Source organism: Narcine bancroftii, chromosome 4 (assembly GCF_036971445.1).
Source record: "Narcine bancroftii isolate sNarBan1 chromosome 4, sNarBan1.hap1, whole genome shotgun sequence".
In the NCBI taxonomy this organism is placed as follows: domain Eukaryota; kingdom Metazoa; phylum Chordata; class Chondrichthyes; order Torpediniformes; family Narcinidae; genus Narcine; species Narcine bancroftii.
In genome coordinates this window covers 49,803,324-49,822,312 of record NC_091472.1, presented here as the reverse complement: position 1 = coordinate 49,822,312, position 18,989 = coordinate 49,803,324, and the positions used below count along the sequence as shown (strand labels likewise).

Below are 18,989 nucleotides of genomic sequence, written 5' to 3'. Positions count from 1 at the left end.
TTAACCTCCCGACAAACCCATCCTTGCTATGTGGGAGGAAGCCAAAGCCAGTGGGGAAACCCACACATTCTTGGAGTGAATATGGAATTTCACGCACATGGCACCCAAGGTTAGCATCAGACACAGGTCTATGGAACTGAGGCAGTAGGGTGAACCAATGGGAGACATCAACATGTTGGATGTCCAGAGGAAAACAAGAGCAGTGGATGTATGGAGGGCAGATTATCCTCCACAGGGCAGCTCCATCACACAAACATGCCCATACTTAAACATTTACAAGCAGAGTGAAACATTCCCTTTAACAACCACATTGGAGCTACATTTCCTAATGAAGGATAGAAGACCTCGACAAAATCATCATTTTGAAATGAATACCCATGTCCTTAAAGGTACTTCAGAGTCTCTCAGTTATAGCATGTTGTGTACTAATGTGACTGTGTTAAAGAGGGCGAGGCAAGGTGATCAGTGACCAGCACAATTTTCATGACTAATTCTGCTACCTCTGGCAAACACACTCAGGTATGACTGACATAGCCTGCAATGCCAGTGCTGAGCTCTGCCCCCTTCCATACATATGATCTAGTCAGACTGTATTGGTGACCATGACTATTATGAAGTAACTGCTTTGCAATTTACTGCCATTCACAATGAGTGATATTTTATATGGAACTGCAGACATATCCGTAAAACAGCAAAAATGCAGAGAAGCTGCTCCCCATCCATTTGTGATTCTTAAAAATGTGCGCAGCATATTTTGTTTAGGTACCTGCATTTTGTAATAATTCTCAATCTATGGTTTAGTGATTCTTTCTCCATTTCAAATCAAATACGAGTTGAGCACGCCTATTCTCAGTCAGCACAAAGTACAGCACAAGCAGTGGGCTCACTGGTGCGAAGAGTTCTGTTATTTCTAATCCAATTTTATCGTAGGAGCAGGTGTACGACACAGCTAGAATTCAAATCATTATCATTGACCTGTTGGTATTCAATGCACAGAATTGTGGAACCAGTCATTTAATTGACTGGATGAATTTTGAGTGATTGTATTAAGCTTGCCCTTTAACATCAAGGAAATTGTACACTGGATTACTTGAATGAAAACTTCAGCAAGATAATTCCTCTCATCTGCCCTGCCCTTCATCATTTCTTTTGATATTTTCATTGGGAAAGGTGCTTTCTCTTGCTAAGTATTCCTTTTTTCCTTGGAGTGATCTGGGAATACAGATACAAAATTCCCTGAAAGTGGTGTCACAGGAGGATAGAATTGTAAACAGACATTTTTCAAACATTACTCTTCATTAATCAAAGTATTGAGTATAGGAGTTGGGATGTTATGGTAAAGTTGCATTAGATATTGGTGAGGCAAAATTTGGAGTATTGTGTGCAGTTTTGGTCACCCCGCTATCAATAAGATAGAAAGGTGCAGAGAAGACTTACTAGGATGTTGCCCAGGCTTCAGGAACTGAGTTACAGGGAAAGGTTAAACAGGTTAGGACTTAATTCCCTGGATCTTAGAAGAATGAGGGGAGATTTGATAGAGGTATTTAAAATTACAGGGGGGATAGACAGAGTAAATGTAGGTAGGCTTTTTACAGTGAGGGTAGGTGAAATACCAATCAGAGGACATGAGTTAAGGGTGAAAGGGGAAAAGTTCAGGGAGAACATGAAGGGGGAATTCTTCACAGTGGTGAGTGTATGGAAAAAACTGCCAGCTTAAGTGGTGAATGTGGGCTCAATTTTAACACTTAAGAAGAATTTGGTCAGGTACATGGATGGGAGAGGTATGGAGGGCTATGGACTGGGTACAGGCCAGTGGGACTAGGCAGAAAAATGGTTCAGCACAGACTAGAAGGGCCAAAAGGACTTCTTTCTGTTCTGTAATGTTCTATGGTTCTATGGCTGTACCTGTAGATTTATTCCAATCATTGTTTCATATTTACGTTGATAAGGGAAACCAGAACTAGGGGACGTAGGCTCAAGATTCAGGGTAATAGATTGAGGACAGAGAAGGAACTCCTTTTCCTAGAGGATGGTGAATATGTGGAATTTGTTGCCTATTGAAGCAATGGATGCTACCTCAGTAAATATATTTAAGACAAGGTTGGATAGATTTTTACATAGTAGGGGAATTAAGCGATAGGGGGAATTAAGAGATATGGGGAAAAGGCAGATGGTGGAGATGAGCCAAACATCAGATCAGCTGCGATCCCATTGAATGGCAGAGCAGGCTCAATGGGTCAGATGGCCTACTCCTGAATCTATTTTTTATGTTCTTATGTTCTCCATACTGTAATGTACCATCACAGACTGTTTATGTTCTCCATACTGTCATGTACCATCACAGACTGTTTATGTTCTCCATACTGTCATGTACCATCACAGACTGTTTATGTTCTCCATACTGTCATGTACCATCACAGACTGTTTATGTTCTCCATACTGTCATGTACCATCACAGACTGTTTATGTTCTCCATACTGTCATGTACCATCACAGACTGTTTATGTTCTCCATACTGTCATGTACCATCACAGACTGTTTATGTTCTCCATACTGTCATGTACCATCACAGACTGTTTATGTTCTCCATACTGTCATGTACCATCACAGACTGAGTGCCTCTGCTGCCTGACCTCATTGCTTAGCGTCATCGGTTTTGGTTTGATCTCAGTGAGCCATTTGCCGAGACCAGGATGAGAGAAAAAGAAACTGGATACACAGTATATGACCTATTGAAAAATAGAAAGGGTGGAGGAGATCTCAACACCAGAAATTGGATTATTTCTTTATTATTGTTTGCACAAGAAGCGTTGCAGCATTGAGCAGTCACAGCAAGAATGCAATCCATTATTCATATTCTTGGCAACAGTGAATTTTGTGTCCTTCAGTCACTCATCAAGTTAGTTCAGTATTCCACTGCTATTTACTACTATATCTTCTACTTAGTCCATTGAAAGTGACTAAAGGCTAAGAAATCAACAAAACTGACAGACAACCATATAAATAGCACAAAGTTATGGCTAAGTACAAGATATATTTCCAAGGCTTTCAGAGAAAAATTATGAGAGATTTGTTTTCTTTGAGTTACAATCTATCCTCCATATCCAGTCTGCTTGATTTCTTTTTCAAAAGTTTGGGATAAAGAAACCCTAATCTGATTTTATGTGGCTTGAGTAGTTGCAGAATAATTCCAAAGCACAACCACTTCATGTTATGCCTTTAGTGTTAAAGTAGCCACCTATTTTTCATCCTGTTTGTTTCTTCATAGACCACAACAGAGAAAGCAATTTTACTGATTTCTGGCTAATTGAGTTATTAAAAGGGACAGCACAGAAACAGGTTCTTCAACCCTTCAAGTCTTGGCCAACCATTACCTGATAATCTTAAATTAATCCTATTTTTAGCTCAACTCTTCTCATATTATATCACACAAAGGGTAAACAACAGTGAGCAATTAACCTATCTATCTACACATATTTTGGATATGACAGAAAACCAGAGTAGCCGGAGAAAAGCTATGCAGTTACAGGAAGAACATGCAAGCTGTGCACAGACAGTATCGGATGTCATGATCAAACCAGGACCCTGATGCTGGGCACAATGGCTCTACCTGTTGCGCAATTTGCCACCCTAATCACAAAGCAGGAGTGCAATTATGATTCAGAATAATTGCCTCTGCTCAAACTTTTCTGAAAGCAACAACTTTCACACAATCTGGAGAGGAAGAGGGTTTTCCAGCATATTTTTATTATTACCCCATTGTTTTTCAACCTTTTTCTAGATCACCCTTCTCCCCCTTCCAAATAAGTGAGTACAAAGCTTACCCCTGAACGTTTACAAAAGGTGTGTGACTGTGACAGTTGTCCGTTTCTCTATTCTTTCCTTAAGTTCTATTTAGGGGCTCTGGTCATTGGTCACAAATTAGGAACTTGATATGTATTCAACTCAATCTTTTGAACTTTAGAACTTTCTTTCTTAATTTTGGCCCAGTGTCTTTTTCTGCACCTTCAAAAGCTTCCTCAGCATGTACATCTTAAGCATGACATGAGACAACCTCCCTGATTTCTCTCCTGTTTCCTATTTTCTATACATTATTTCACAAATTAGTTGCAACAAAAACATAAACATAATAAAAGCACAATGCTGGAGAAACTCAGCAGGTCAAATAGCATACTTCTGTAGAATATAAAGTACATTGTTTGACCTGCTGAGTTTCTCTGCCATTGTGTTTTTACTTTTATCATGGTGACTGCAGACTTCTGTGTTTTACTTTAGAAACATAAACATTTTGGCTATGTGAACAGGGATCATCAGATTAGTGACTTACTTCCTGATTTACTAAAAACCTTTCTACTAACTACAAGGCTCAAGCATAATGGAATACCCACCAGTCAAATGGACGAGTGTAGCTTCAAAAACATACAGCTTGGGAATAACATCATGACAAGATATCCTCCTCTAAACTGCACACCATTCTGTCTTATAAAATGTGCTTGGTTTATATCCAGGAATTCCACTGTGGCCCACTGCCATATTCTCAAGGACAATTAGGGAAAGACAATAAATGTTGGCTTTACTGGTGACACCCAATCCCATGAATAAAGAAAACACTTCTGTAAAGAAATTTGAGATGTTTTCTCAGGAATCTGATTGTTTTGAGTTCTATCTTCATGTGGAGGCTTTCTCAGCTAGCAGAAATTAATGACCATTTATCACTTCCGCCTGCCACTTTAATTTCAGATTACCAACAATTCCCACCACCCCACCCACCCTCATTCTAGCTATCCAGCTGAGCAAGGACTAAGGCAAGATGGTGTCTCATTTCATAAAACTAGATTAAAAATAGTCTATGCCCCAGATGATTTCTTAACGTATGTCAAAAAATGAATTTGTATAAAAACTGTAAACTTGCACTCACAACTATTCTTTGCATTCTGATTTGTCCAATGGAACAAAAATTGTTTCTGTTTTTGGAATAATAGATGTTTGGTTCTGTCACGAGTAATGTGTGGTTTATTCAGGACTTGATGTTGACTCAGAAAGGTCCAGGGGAGCTGAGAGGGAAGATGAGTTAAAATCAGTCCCTGAGGATGTAGCTTCTGGCATGGATTATGGCCATTTCAGTGTTTAGACAGAGATCAAAATTACAAGGATGCAAGCGTGAAGCTGTTGGATAGATGGTTTCAAAAGAAAGAAGGATTCAGGAACTTGAGGAAAGAGCAAACAGGATGCTATTTGTCATGGAGTGACTCTGTGAGCAAGGCTGGGTGATGATGGCATTGAGGGTAGAGGGTGTTATCAGTGCCTGAGCACACGATTAACATGATGAATAAAAATACCAATGAATCATTCACAAATAATTGTTATATGCAAATAATAGTTATAAATTATCTATATTGTCTGTTTATGCTGCACAATGTCATTTGTATCAGGTTACAGCCTGTGCATCCACGTCTGTTTAATTAATCAAGAGAATAACTCATTTTGCCTTGTGAGAAGTAGTCCAGTCCCACGTTTGTAAATTATACCATTCCTTTAGCATAGAATGTTTTCTTAACTTCTTAGACACACACTTCTGGGTGGCCTAGTAGCTGGTGTGATGGAACCGTTGATGAGTGGGCTTCCTCAGCTGGTGTTTGAACTCACTTACCCTCACTGGAGAACATTCAATCTATTCTCCTCGGACTAATCTAGAAGGCAACTTGTAAAATATTGGAAAGAAAAACCACACATCAGCACAACCACACTTCAGAAATTTTATTCAGTGTAACTTCATCACATTCCATATAACAATTACAGCATATAACAAAACAGGCCAGTTCGGCCCTTCTAGTCCATGCTCAACCCCTAGTCCCATTGACCCACACCTGGCCCATAACCCTCCAAACCTCTCACATCCATATACCCATCCGACTTTTACTTAAATATTAAAATCGAACCCACTTCAACTGTCCTCTTGTTGAATTTCCCCTACTCACAATGGAAAAAAAAAGCCGATCCACATTGATTCTCTCTGTCTCCCTTATAATTTTAAATACCTCTATTAAATCACCCTCAATCTTTTGTGGTCCAGGGAATAAAGTCCCTGTAACTCAAACCCTGAAACCCAGGCAACAGTCTTGTAAATCTCCTCTGCACTCTCGCTATTCTGTTGATATCCTTCCTAAAATTTAGTGATCAAAACTGCACACAATATTCCAAATTTGGCCTCACCAATGCCTTATACGACTTCAACATAACATCTCAACTCCTGTACTCAATACTCTGATTTATGAAGGCCAACATACCAAATGCTTTCTTCACCATGTGACATGTGACTCAACATTAATGGGAATTATGTACCAGAATTCCTAAATCCCTTGATCGTGTTCTTCTATTTTTTTAAGTTTCATTTAGATCACTATAATTCTTCAAATGTTCATTGAATACAGACCCAATGTATTCCATCTATCCTCGTAAGACAACTCCTCTGGATCCAGGATCATTCTAATAAACCTCATAACTGCCCCAAAAGATCTTTCCATAACTATCTCGGAAGATCTTTCCTGGAACCAACACACTAATGGCATCATGAAGAAAGCTTCTACTTCCTCAGGAGTTTGCAGAGGAGCTAGTGGAGCTGTTCAAATGAACCGGAATGGACTTGAAGGGCCGACATGGCCTGTTTCCGTGCAGTAAACGGTTATATGGTTATTAAAGAAAGCAATGTGTCAACAAAATATCATAATAAGGAAGGAGAGAAAGAGGCTTGGAAACAGAATGTAGTTTCAAATGAAAACAGAAATAAAAGAAAAATTTTTAAAAAGCCATATCTAGGAAAAAAAAAGTTAATATTTCAGATCTGGGTCATGAAAGGTCTGGACCGAAATATTAACTATTTCTCTTCCTGTGGAGGCTACTGGCTTTGCACAAAACACTTGGAGAGCAAAAATGAGTACATCAAGATGCTCTTTCTTGACTACAGTTCAGCATCTACATCATCATCAGCAAAATCTAAGACCTAGGCCACAAAACCCCACTATGTAATTGGATCCTGGATTTTCTCACATCCAGACTCCAATCAGGTGAATTGGAAAGAACATCTCCTCCATAATCTCTATCAGTACCAAAGCACCACAGCATTCTTAGCCCCCTGTGCTACTCCCTCATACTTCTGCATGGCTAGGTACAACAACACACTATTTACAAATTTTATGACAGTACCACACCAGTGGGCTGCATAAAAAGGCATAATGAGTCAGCATATGGGAAGGAGATTTAAAACTTGGCTGAATGATGTACTAACAACAACCTTGCACTCAAAACCAAGGATCTGACAGTTGACTTCTGGAAGGGAAAACCAGAGGTGTGCAATCTAGGGATCATTGGGGGAATCAGAGATGGGAGTCACTATCTCGAGGACTTTTTCTGGACCCAACAAACTCTAGAGTTTTCAGAAGTTTGGTAAGACACCAGAAAACCTGGCAAATTTCTATAGAGGTGTGGTGGAAAGTATGCCGACTGGCTGCATCATGGTCTGGTATGGGACGACCAATGCCACTGACCATAAAGATCTCCAAAAGGTAGTGGACACAGGCAAAACATTCCCCACTATTGAGAACATCTACAGGGAACACTGCCGTTGAAGGGCAGCAGCAATCATCAAAGACCCACATCACCCAGGATATGCTCTGTTCTCGCTGCTGCCTTCAAAAAAGAGGTATAGGTGTCACAAGACTCATACCATCAGGTTCAGGAACAGCTACTACCCTGCCAGCATCAGACTTCTCAACGACAAGCTCAATCAGAGACTCATTTAAGAACTCTTACTTGTGCACTTTATTGATTTTCTTTTGTTCTCTCTGCATTGCAGTCAGTTTGTTTACATTCGTTATCTGTTTACATTTGTTATCTGTTCACTTTATTTTTTTACTTTTATGCTATGTACAGTTTATTTTTTAGACTACCAATTAATGATAATTCTGCCACGTCCACAGGAAAAAGGAATCTCTGGGTGGTATGTGATGCCATGTATGTACTCTGACAATAAATCTGAAATTTAATGTCATCCTGAAGAAAGCATGTCAGCACCACTACGTCCTCAGATGTTTGCAGAATTTCGGCATGATGTCAGAAACATTAGCAAACGTCCACAAAGGGGTAGTGGTAAGTATGCTAACCGGCTGCACTATGGCCTGGTATGCGGCCACCAATAAACCTCTGAGTGGAAATCCCTACAAATAGAAGTTGATTTAGACCAGTATATCACAGGCAAAACTCTCCCTACCATTGAAAAAGTCTACATGAAATGGTGATGACAGATAGCAGCAGCAATTATCAATGATCCACAACACCCAGAACATGCTCTGTGCTCCATGCTGCCATCAGGAATATGGTATAGATGACACAAGACTTGCACAACTAGATTTAGGTAACTACCATCCTCCCTCCATCAGACTACTGTACAACAGACTCAATCGGAGATGTCATTTAAGGATTCTTCTTAGCACATTATTTATAACTGAATTGATTTTTTCTGTATTGCACAATGAGTTTGGTTACATGCTTTCTGAATTTACATTTCTCTCTTTTGTATGTATATATATAGTTATATTGAGTGCAGTTTACACTAATCATAAGTAGAAATTCTGCCTGGCCTGCAGGAACGAAGAATCTCAGGATTGCATGTGATATCATTTATGTACCCTGATAATAAACTTGAACTTTGAACTTCGAACATGGCTTGCTGAGCTGTTCAACTATTTTCCAGTGTTATTACAATGTTTTAATGGCAGAAATTATGAAAGTGGACTGGGAAAGTACCTAGATGAAATGGTAAAACAGTAGGACAGCCATTGAACTTACTCCATTAAACTAAATCAAGGCAAAATGCATTTATAGAGAAAAAAAGTAAAAGGTTGCGTGTAATATCATAAAATATATACATATGTCTACTTTAAACAAAATGCCAGGGCTACATGAACACACAACAAGCACTATTTAATCTGCCACAACTTTACGTCCACAGTTTAATGGAGACAGAGCCTATCTTTGAAAAGTAACTTCCAAACATTTTTATGGCACTTGTGTTTAGAATCAGAATCAGAATTTATTGTCATGAACAAGTCATGAAATTTGATGTTTTACAACAGCATGATAGTGCAAACATTCATGTTATAACCATCTTACAACAAAAAAATTAAAATAATCGTGCACGAGAAGTAAGACACTGTCTTTGGCTCATTGATTATTCAGGAATCTGATAGCAGTGGGGAAGAAGCCTCCCTTGGGCCGCTGAGTGCTTCTCTTTAAGGCTCCTGTACCCTTTTCCCCCGAAGGTAACAGAGTGAAGAGGGCATGGCCTGGGTGGTGGGCGTCTTTGAGGATAGAGGCTGTTTTTTTAAGACACCGCCTCATGTAGATGTCCTCGATGGAGTGAAGTCTGGTGCCTGTGATGCCGCAGGCTGAGTTAGCAACCCTCTGGAGTTTATTCTTGTCCTGACAGTTGACACCTCCATACCATAGGAACATAGGAACATAGGAAGTAGGAACAGGAGTAGGCCCATCGAGCCTGCTCCGCCATTCAATACGATCATGGCTGATCTAATTTATGACCTAACTCCACCTACCTGCCTTCTCCCCATATCCCCTAATTCCTCTGATACAATTCCTCTACAATTCCTCTGTACCAGTGATACAACCAGCCAGAATGCTCTCTACAGTACACCTGTAGAAGTGTTCAAATCTCCTTAGACACCTCACAAAGTATAGCTGCTGGGGAGTCGTATTTGTGATTGTATTAACATGGAAGCTCCAGGACAGATCCTCAGAGATGTTGACAACCAGGAATTTGAAGTTCTTGACCCTCTCCGCTACTGAGCCATCAATTGAATCAAGTAAAGAGATTTGGTTTCAGATGGAGCCACGTAAAGTTGCCATTGTGATGTAAAATGACGTGTTTTCAATAAGTACACTAAATTCATTTTTATGATTCATTAAAAAGGTGTAACATATTATGCCAATTGCAAATTGCAACTATTCACCAAGTTCCAGATATCATCAGTATGTAACTACATTCTTGATGATATCATTCCTAATCTACACTTCAAACAATGTTATCAGCTTCGATCACAATTCTTCTTGAAATACCTGGTTTAAAATCAGAAAGCAGAGGTTGTTAAACTACTCTGTGACGACAGTAAACTTACGATGAAAACAACAGGGATAAATAACTATTTCTTTCATATTCAACAGTAATAGTGTTTTCATATGAAAGTCTGAGTGTCTGGGATGAATTTGACACTGTTTTTAAGAATGGCATAGAATGGCTGTTGACTAGACCACAAGTTGCCACCTGTCCATTTCCTGTGATAAAATCAGCTGTATTTATTTTCTTGATGGCTGGTTATGAGCAGGAAGTTAGACATGGTTTACAGGCATTAACGGCATCTCAGCAGTCCAGGGTACTCAGATGTTTTAGCATGGGTTTTGGTAAAGAATCTGCAGAAGGAAGATATGCTTTTACAGATTTAATTAAGCCAGTTCTTTGAAAATAACAGGAGGTATCGTGGCCAATTTGACTCAACAGTGGAACTTTTCAAATAGTATATCCTTTGTTGTGTAAGATACAGTGACTATAAAAACATTGAACCCTCTAATGCTAAAATTATACGATGACAGAATTTGAATTTTTGTAAAACTTTTAAGGACATCAGAAACCATTTTATAGGCAGTGATTTTTTTTTCTGGTTTGATAATAAGATTTAATGCTGACTTGTGAGGAGTAAAATATAAGACACTGAAGATTCTTTTTTAATATATGATCCATGGGACTTTTCACAGTCTCCTGAAAAGTAATTTCTCCAATAATGCAGCATTGTAGCACTAACGTCTCAGCCAAGTTGTTTGCATTTGAACTTTAATCATGCACCCATATAGCACAGAAGAGGGCTATTCAGGTGCCGCTCTTTTGAAGAGCAATCCAATTAATCCCATTTCCCTGACCTTGTGATCTTTTCTCTCTCACATTTAACTATTTCCTAAAGGCTACATTTGACGAATCGGGCAGTATGTTGCAAATTCAAACCACTTGTACTTACTTGCAACTTCCTGTCTCATGGCGATTATGTTATTATCGAGCAATAGCTGACAGCATCCAATAATATTACTCATTTGAAGGAATCAAAAACATTCAAGTCAGTTTTCTTGCAGCTAGCCATTACTTTAATCTATCGTTGGACAGCAAATATGGTCTTATTTATTTTCTTACATTTTAAATTTTCTTTAGAATAAAATAATCATGGGAGCAAGAATTTCAACTTTTATTTTCTGATACTACATGGGATTTTTATCTTAAAATTTGTAAATTTATCTTCTTTTTGTGCCCAACATTTGCTTTTACAATTTAAGGTAGTATAACAATCTTACTTATCTAAGTTCAATTGCCTAAATTTTACTCTAACATTTCCTCGAAATGTGATAGGTGTAAGACTGAAGAAGGTACTTTGTTACGTATGTTGGCCCTCTCTTTCCATTTTTTGGAAAGATCTCTTTCCTACCTTACCTTTAGTACCCAATAGAATCTGATACCTAATCCTATAATTGGCCTTTTTGGATCAATTTAGACTAGGTCTCAATCCCATGTAGTCTCTTTTACCTCCCTTATTGGTAGATGTTCAATATTGATGAGATGGAAATCTGTCTCTGCTACTTGTACTCAATGGCCATCTGATATGATGGCATGCCGAACTTTGGGAGAAAAAATATCAGATGTTCTACTGCGACGGATGTAAATTTTCTAAGTTCATGGGGTCATTTTATCAATTATGTTTGCAATTTATAAGATCACTTGCATCTTGCTTTGTGAGTTTGTGGTTGTAATGCTGAAGATCAAACTGCGCTGGGTAGGTCACGTCTCCAGAATGGAGGACCATTGCCTTCCCAAGATCGTGTTATATGGCGAGCTCTCCACTGGCCACCGTGACAGAGGTGCACCAAAGAAGAGGTACAAGGACTGCCTAAAGAAATCTCTTGGTGCCTGCCACATTGACCACCGCCAGTGGGCTGATATCGCCTCAAACCGTGCATCTTGGTGCCTCACAGTTCGGCGGGCAGCAACCTCCTTTGAAGAAGACCGCAGAGCCCACCTCACTGACAAAAGACAAAGGAGGAGAAACCCAACACCCAACCCCAACCAACCAATTTTCCCCTGCAACCGCTGCAACCGTGTCTGCCTGTCCCGCATCGGACTTGTCAGCCACAAACGAGCCTGCAGCTGACATGGACATTTACCCCTCCATAAATCTTCGTCTGCGAAGCCAAGCCAAAGAAAGAAGAAAGAAGTGAAATTATATGTACTTACCAGATAACCTCAGAAGGGAAGGGGGCTAGAATTTGTAGTATAGTATAATAGGGTTTTTTACAACTTTTTTCAATTAGCCATATGATGTAATTGTATTTTTTTGCTACTTTTTTTTCTGTTTGACTGTTACAATATTATATAATAGTTTTATTTTACTTATATAACTGTTTTTTTTCCTGTATATTCCTTTTAAAATATCACCTTTGATTAATGGCTTTTATTTATGTATAATTTCTGTAAAATCCAATAAAATATTGAAAAAGAAGAAATGTTCTTAAATTTTAGCCATACAATGTGGTAACAAGCCCTTCCAGCCCATGAGCCCGTACTGCCAAAATACACCAATTAACCTACAAATGGCGTCCATTTTTGGACAATAGGAGGAAATTGGAGCACCCAGAGGAAACCCACGCAGACACAGACAGTGACAGATTCAAACCTGAGTCACTGCGCTTTAATAGGATTGTGCTAACCGTGCTGTCACAGAAGAGCGGCAATAATTACAGTCCAGCAAGCCTAATATTAGTAGTTAGGAAATTATTGGAAGACCTTCTGAGGGAGAGGATTTATGTTCACCTGGAAAGGGAGGATAGTGATCATAGGTGGACAGAATGGATTTGTCAAGACAGGTCCAGTCTGACAAATGGAGATAAAATGGAGTCCCGAGGCAGGTTTTTTCAACCAGAAATGTTGACAATCCTTTCATCACCACAGATGTTGGTCAACCTGCAGAATTCCTCCAGCAATTTGATTTTTGCTCCTGTCTGACCAATCAGATCGAATTTTTTGAAGTGGTGGCAAAGTATATTAATGAAGGCCAAGAACAGGACATAGCTTACACGCAAGGTCCCACATGATGCAAAATCCATGGGATTCAGGGTGAAGTTGGTAAATTTGATCCAAAATTGGCTTGGCAATAAATAACATAGTGTTATGGAACCAGTACCAGATTAACTTAGTAGCAAAAGTAGCATTTGCTATAGGCCCCGAGTTTTCAAGGACCCCATGCTAAATGCTTGCAAGCTATCAATTCCGATTCAGTGATTCTGCACTTGCTCTACGAAGGGGTGCAGTGCTGCCGGAGCTCACATTAACAGATTCAAAACATGATTATCTGCCATGCAGGGTGGGGGTGGGAGTACATATACCTTTTACATTACATTTTAAGAAATGATTTGAAATGTTAAAAAGCATCTGTTTCATTGTTCCAATACTGCTCAATAACAATACCTTGCAGAGGCAAATTGTCAAGCTGGGTTGCTTGGGGCAGGCAATCCTAGACAGTACCAACTGACTCAGCTCTGACATGCAGCCTTTTGGCATCGGAATGGGGTGGAGCCAGAGTTAGGGACACATTTTTCCATCCCCTGCAAAAACCAGGTGATCAAAAAGATCATCATGAGGTGATCGAATGTGGTCTGAACAAAGAACAAATTCTTCTGCACTTTTTAAAAACTTTTTGCCTGCTTTCTTTTGAAAGGCAATCTTTTGTTAAAAGATCAAATGCCATTTTAATACACAGACAATTATGCAAATAACAATACATCCTATTAAATATTGATAAGCAGCCTAACAGTTTTTGAAAGGTAGAATAATAAAGGCAAGCTAAAACTATTGTTATTTTCAACAAAGCTGAGAAAGTGATTTCCACCTCTCCCTACCCATCCTAAAGACAAAACAGGCGACATGGCACAAAGACCCAGCTGCAGCAATCGGCAAGGAAGGCAACGGTATCGCTGGTGGATTAGAAGAAGGATGATGATAACTGATGTACCAATGACGTTGAAAATCACACAGTGACTGTGGAAATGCAGTCCCACTAGATGGGCGATGATAATGTTGCATTCAGGAAACAAAATCTTTCGGGTCATGTAGTTAGTAGTTGTGAGGAAGGGTTAGCTCAGTGGTTCTCAACCTTTTCCTTTCCACTCACATACCACTTTAAGTAATCCCTATGCCATCAGTGCTCTGTGATTAGTAAGGGATTGCTTAAGGTGGCATGTGAGTGGGAAGGAAAGGTTGAGAATCTCTGCTCTAGACTAAATTGTTACTGAAATATTTTGCTTGAGAAAAATTATCATTTGCCCATTTCCTTTGGAGTTATGAAAGTCTCAGCCTCGTGTCAAGTTGTTCGCATTTGAACCTTAATCATGCACTCCTTTTGAGTGCACATAACGAGTCAATTAGGTACAATCAAAACAGTGGTTTTCAAACTTTTTATTTCCATCCACATACCACCTTAAGCAATCCCTTACTAATCACAGAGCATCTATGGCATATGGATTACTTAAAGTGGTATGTGGGTGGAAAGAAAAAGGTTGAGAACCACTGGATAACATTAACTAAGTGCAAAGCAATGACTCTGGCTTCTCTTTACAAATCCTGACGTTTCGCAGCAAACAAAGGCAGATTAATCTGTAGCTAGATTGCCTTTTAGTGAGAAGATGGTCTGGATGAGTTAATTAAGCAGCAGCCTGTAAAACAAGTCTATTTGCGTAGTAAATCCTGGCCACTATGCAATTGGTGACAATTTTGGATTAAATGACAGCCTCATGAATATGCTAATCTCGTTCTAGGCTAGTTGCGGTAGAAACCTTTCTCCATTCTGTAGCTGCCCTAGCAATTACATAATCTCCGCAAAGGGAAAACAATTTATTTGCCTGCTGCCTGATTAACTTAAAGCGCACACCCCACACTCCACCATTCCAAAAAATACAGTAGCATGCAGTTTGTTATAATGCTGTGTTTAGAATAGACCATGACAGATGTTCTCCGAGTTGCCCACGTAAGTTTGTATCCATTCATAAATGTGCAAGGCTGAATTTGCAATGATTTATCGCTTTCAATTCATCTCTCTCCTCTGAATTTAGCTTCCGCTCGCATTTGATGTGCTACTGTTAAAGGTCTGGCCACGCTGAAATAGAAAACCACAGCAGAACCAAGGAGAATTCAACCCAGTTTTTTCACAATGGTCACACAATTATTACACCAGCGGGAACAAGGGATACAAGACATGAGTTCAGCTCTGATTTTCAATCTGTATTGAACCTGTTCAAATTACAGGCAGCAAGGGAACCCTTTTTGAACCATATTTTTGCATATTCGGCAGTACATTTTCAGCAGTACATAACATCTTTCTTTCTTTCTTTGGCTTGGCTTCGCGGACGAAGATTTATGGAGGGGGTAAAAAGTCCACGTCAGCTGCAGGCTCGTTTGTGGCTGACAAGTCCCATGCGGGACAGGCAGACACGGTTGCAGCGGTTGCAAGGGAAAATTGGTGGGTTGGGGTTGGGTGTTGGGTTTTTCCTCCTTTGCCTTTTGTCAGTGAGGTGGGCTCTGCGGTCTTCTTCACACGCCTTGTTTGATTGGTTTTCATACAAATATAAATGGATGGAAATGATTTATGTCATACAATACGAAATGTGAAACGATCAGTCTTATACAGGTTATCCCTTATCAGCCTAATAATTGTCTCAGAGTTTTCAATCCTTTGATAGTGTCTCGCATGTTACATGCATTGTTCATTTGGCTTGGTTTTGAGTTTAATTATAAGATGTTAATTTGTCTCATTAGAAGAATGTTCCTGTTTGTCGACTGTGGCAAAACGTGTCCTGGCATTCCTCATGTGATCTCTGGCAGAGTAGTATCCATCTGATAATCTGTGTCGATTTCAAGATAATTAGTTCAATCCCTTGTTCAGTCTGTGGGGCATTTCAACAGGACACAATTTAACATATGGATGAGTTCTCCAGCAAATGTGTTGGATTCAATGGGTCACAATTAGCATAGTGGGAGCAGGTAACCTTTGCAGACCTGTATGAGATCGGATTTATTTCTAACCTCTAAGTGATGTCCTTATACATTTTTACACTACTTGCCCCCTTCGTTCTCTCTTTTAAACCACGAGATGTTTAATATTTATGTGTATTTTTTTTAAAATTTAGGGCCGCTTTATAGCATATGCACTAGCTTAATCCAGCCCTGATACAAACACACATGATGTGCTGTGCATTGTGGGAAGAGTTTCAGAGTGCCACCATGTTCGAATAAAGAAAGACGTGCTCACAGCCCCTGTCCAGCGCTATTATTTCCAAAGGGGAAAGACATGACAAAGTGGTGATGAGGATAAACTCCAGACGATGGGATCTACAGGACTTAAGAAAGAAAAGGATGTTGGAGGTGAAAATTGAATGCAAAAAAGGAGCAGCAAGTCAGAAGCACGTGCGCGGCAGCAGAAAAAAGGAAAATGGAAGAAACTCGAGAGGAAGACAACAAAAAAGTGAGAATAAATTCTGGATTTATTTGTTAGTGAATAATAAGTAGTTAAAATGAGGAAGGATGATTTGGAAAATATAAAGAAATGAAAACCTGGTGTGATTATGAGGATGGGTTCAATAATGTACTGCATTGCCCATAATGTGAGGGATATGGAAACCTGCAAGTAAAAAACTCACTGTTTTTAAGCGAGGTGGGGAGCAGAACATACAGTCTGATCAAGACCCTATTGACACCAGCAAAACCAAATACCAAGTCTTATGAAGAGTTATGTGGCCTGGTTGGAAAATATCAACCAGTGTTGATCATGGAAAGATACAAATTCTACAGCCCAAAGCAAAAGACAGGTGAAAGGGTGAGCCAATATTTTGCCAAATTGCATAAGCTGTCAGAGACATGTCGTTTTGGAAATGTTTTGGACAAAGTCCTGAGAAACATGTTGCTAATTGGTCTAGCTGACCATCATGCCCAACAACGAATGTTGAGCAGGAAAAGTTTGGACATTAAGTCTGTCCATAAAATAGCATTGAGTTTCGAAATGACCGATCGTACATTGATATTATACAAGGGGAGTAGGTGGTGAAGAGAATGGACCAATGAGAATGCTTCCGCTCTGGTAGGAGTAACCACAGCCCTGAGAAGTGTTATCACAAAAGGGACAAGTGCTATTTGTGTGACAAGGAGGGAAACATCAAGTCAAAGTGTCCAAGACAGAAAGAAAATAGAGAATAAAATGGTCACTGAGGGAAGAAAAACCAGAAATTGAAGTACAAAAACAATCTTCCAAAATAATAAAAAACCTCAGTGAAAATGACAAAAGTTCCAGCAGTGAGCCAGAGTACCAAAACGATTCCAAGGATAACGGAGCATTGGCAGTTAAGTACGTCCAAAGTGTAGTTGATCACAGGTCAGAAATTTTTGTTTGCATTAAAGTTAACAATGAACCTGTCCAGATGGAACTCAACACAGGGACAGCTGTGTCATTAATGTTGAAAGGTCTGAAAAATAAACTACAGCCCAAACTTGAAACGGTCAGACATCGTGTTAAAGACGGTTATCGGAGAGAAAGTCAAAGTGCTAGGAAAATGTAAAGTATACATCAAGTATAAGGGACAGACAAAGAAAGGATTACCCCTTTACATTGTAGATACAAAAGGACCCACCTTGTTTGGAAGGGATTGGTTGTCACACATCCAACTGAATTGGAAAGAAATTGTCACAGTGAAGAATGTTCAAACTGTGGGCGAAAAGAAATCAAAGCTGAAGCAGGTGCTTCAGAAGTATCAGGCAGTTTTTGAGAAGGATCTGGGAAAAATACAGTGAGTCCAGGTAAAATTGCATTTGGAACCGGAAGCTTAAATTCTTTAAGCAAAGGGTGGAACCGTCTGTGATTAAAAGAAGGAACTGAGACGGAGCTCAACAGATTAGATGAGAAACTCCAGTACGGTGACTGGGAAGGTCCTATTGTGCCGGTAAAGTCACAATTAACCAAACGCTGCAAGTTCTCGGACACCCCATTCCAAGAGCTGATAAATTATTTTAAGCTCTGAATGGTGGGAAAAAGTTCACAAAATTGGACTTATCACAAACATATCAACAAGTTAAATTGGACTCCAAATCTAGGAAGTACTTGACTATCAACACTTACCTGGGATTGTTCACTTATCCCAGGATGCCATATGGGATATCATCAGCTCCAAATGGTCATAGACAAACTATTGCAAGTACTAAATATTGGATGTTACCTTGATGACATCATCATAACAGGTCGGGATGACGCAGAGCACCTAACAAACCTGGAAAAAGTCTTAGCCAAGTTAGAACAGGCTTAAGTCTGACTGTGTCAAGACAAGTGTGTATTTATGGCATCCTCAGTAATCTATTTTGGATTTACGATTAACCATGAAGGAGTCAGGATGGTTACAGCTGGCACCGAAGCCACCCGCAGTGCACCCTGCCTATCGAATTGAGTGGAGTTACAATCGTTTTTACTTTGGTTAACTATTATTGAAAGCTCATCCCTAACATGTCATCGCTGTGTAACCTACTCAACCAATTATTTTTTAAAAATCAGAAATCGTGCTGGAATGAAGAAACCGACAAAGCTTTCAATCGCTTGAAGAAACTGCTGACCTCAATGGACAATGTTCTCATTCATTATAACCCAGACAAAGAAGTGACCCTAGCTGTTGATGCTTCACCTGGTGGTACAGGTGTGGTATTGTCACAAGTATTTGAAAAGGGAGAATAACTGGTTGCATATTCAGGAGTCTGTGGGAGGGGCCATAGGTATAGTCGGCCAGTGGGTGTGCCCAGACAGTTAGATATACAAACAATGGTTTACCACATTCACCCCTTGTTTTTTTAAAGAGTG

The 18,989-nt window shown here is 39.6% G+C and overlaps 1 long non-coding RNA gene across 2 annotated transcripts in view; it reads right to left on the bottom strand.

Annotated features, from left to right (window-relative positions):
- Window positions 1-18,989, bottom strand: part of LOC138760549 (uncharacterized) — a 257,782-nt gene that overhangs the window by 10,217 nt on the left and 228,576 nt on the right. The window lies entirely within an intron of this gene.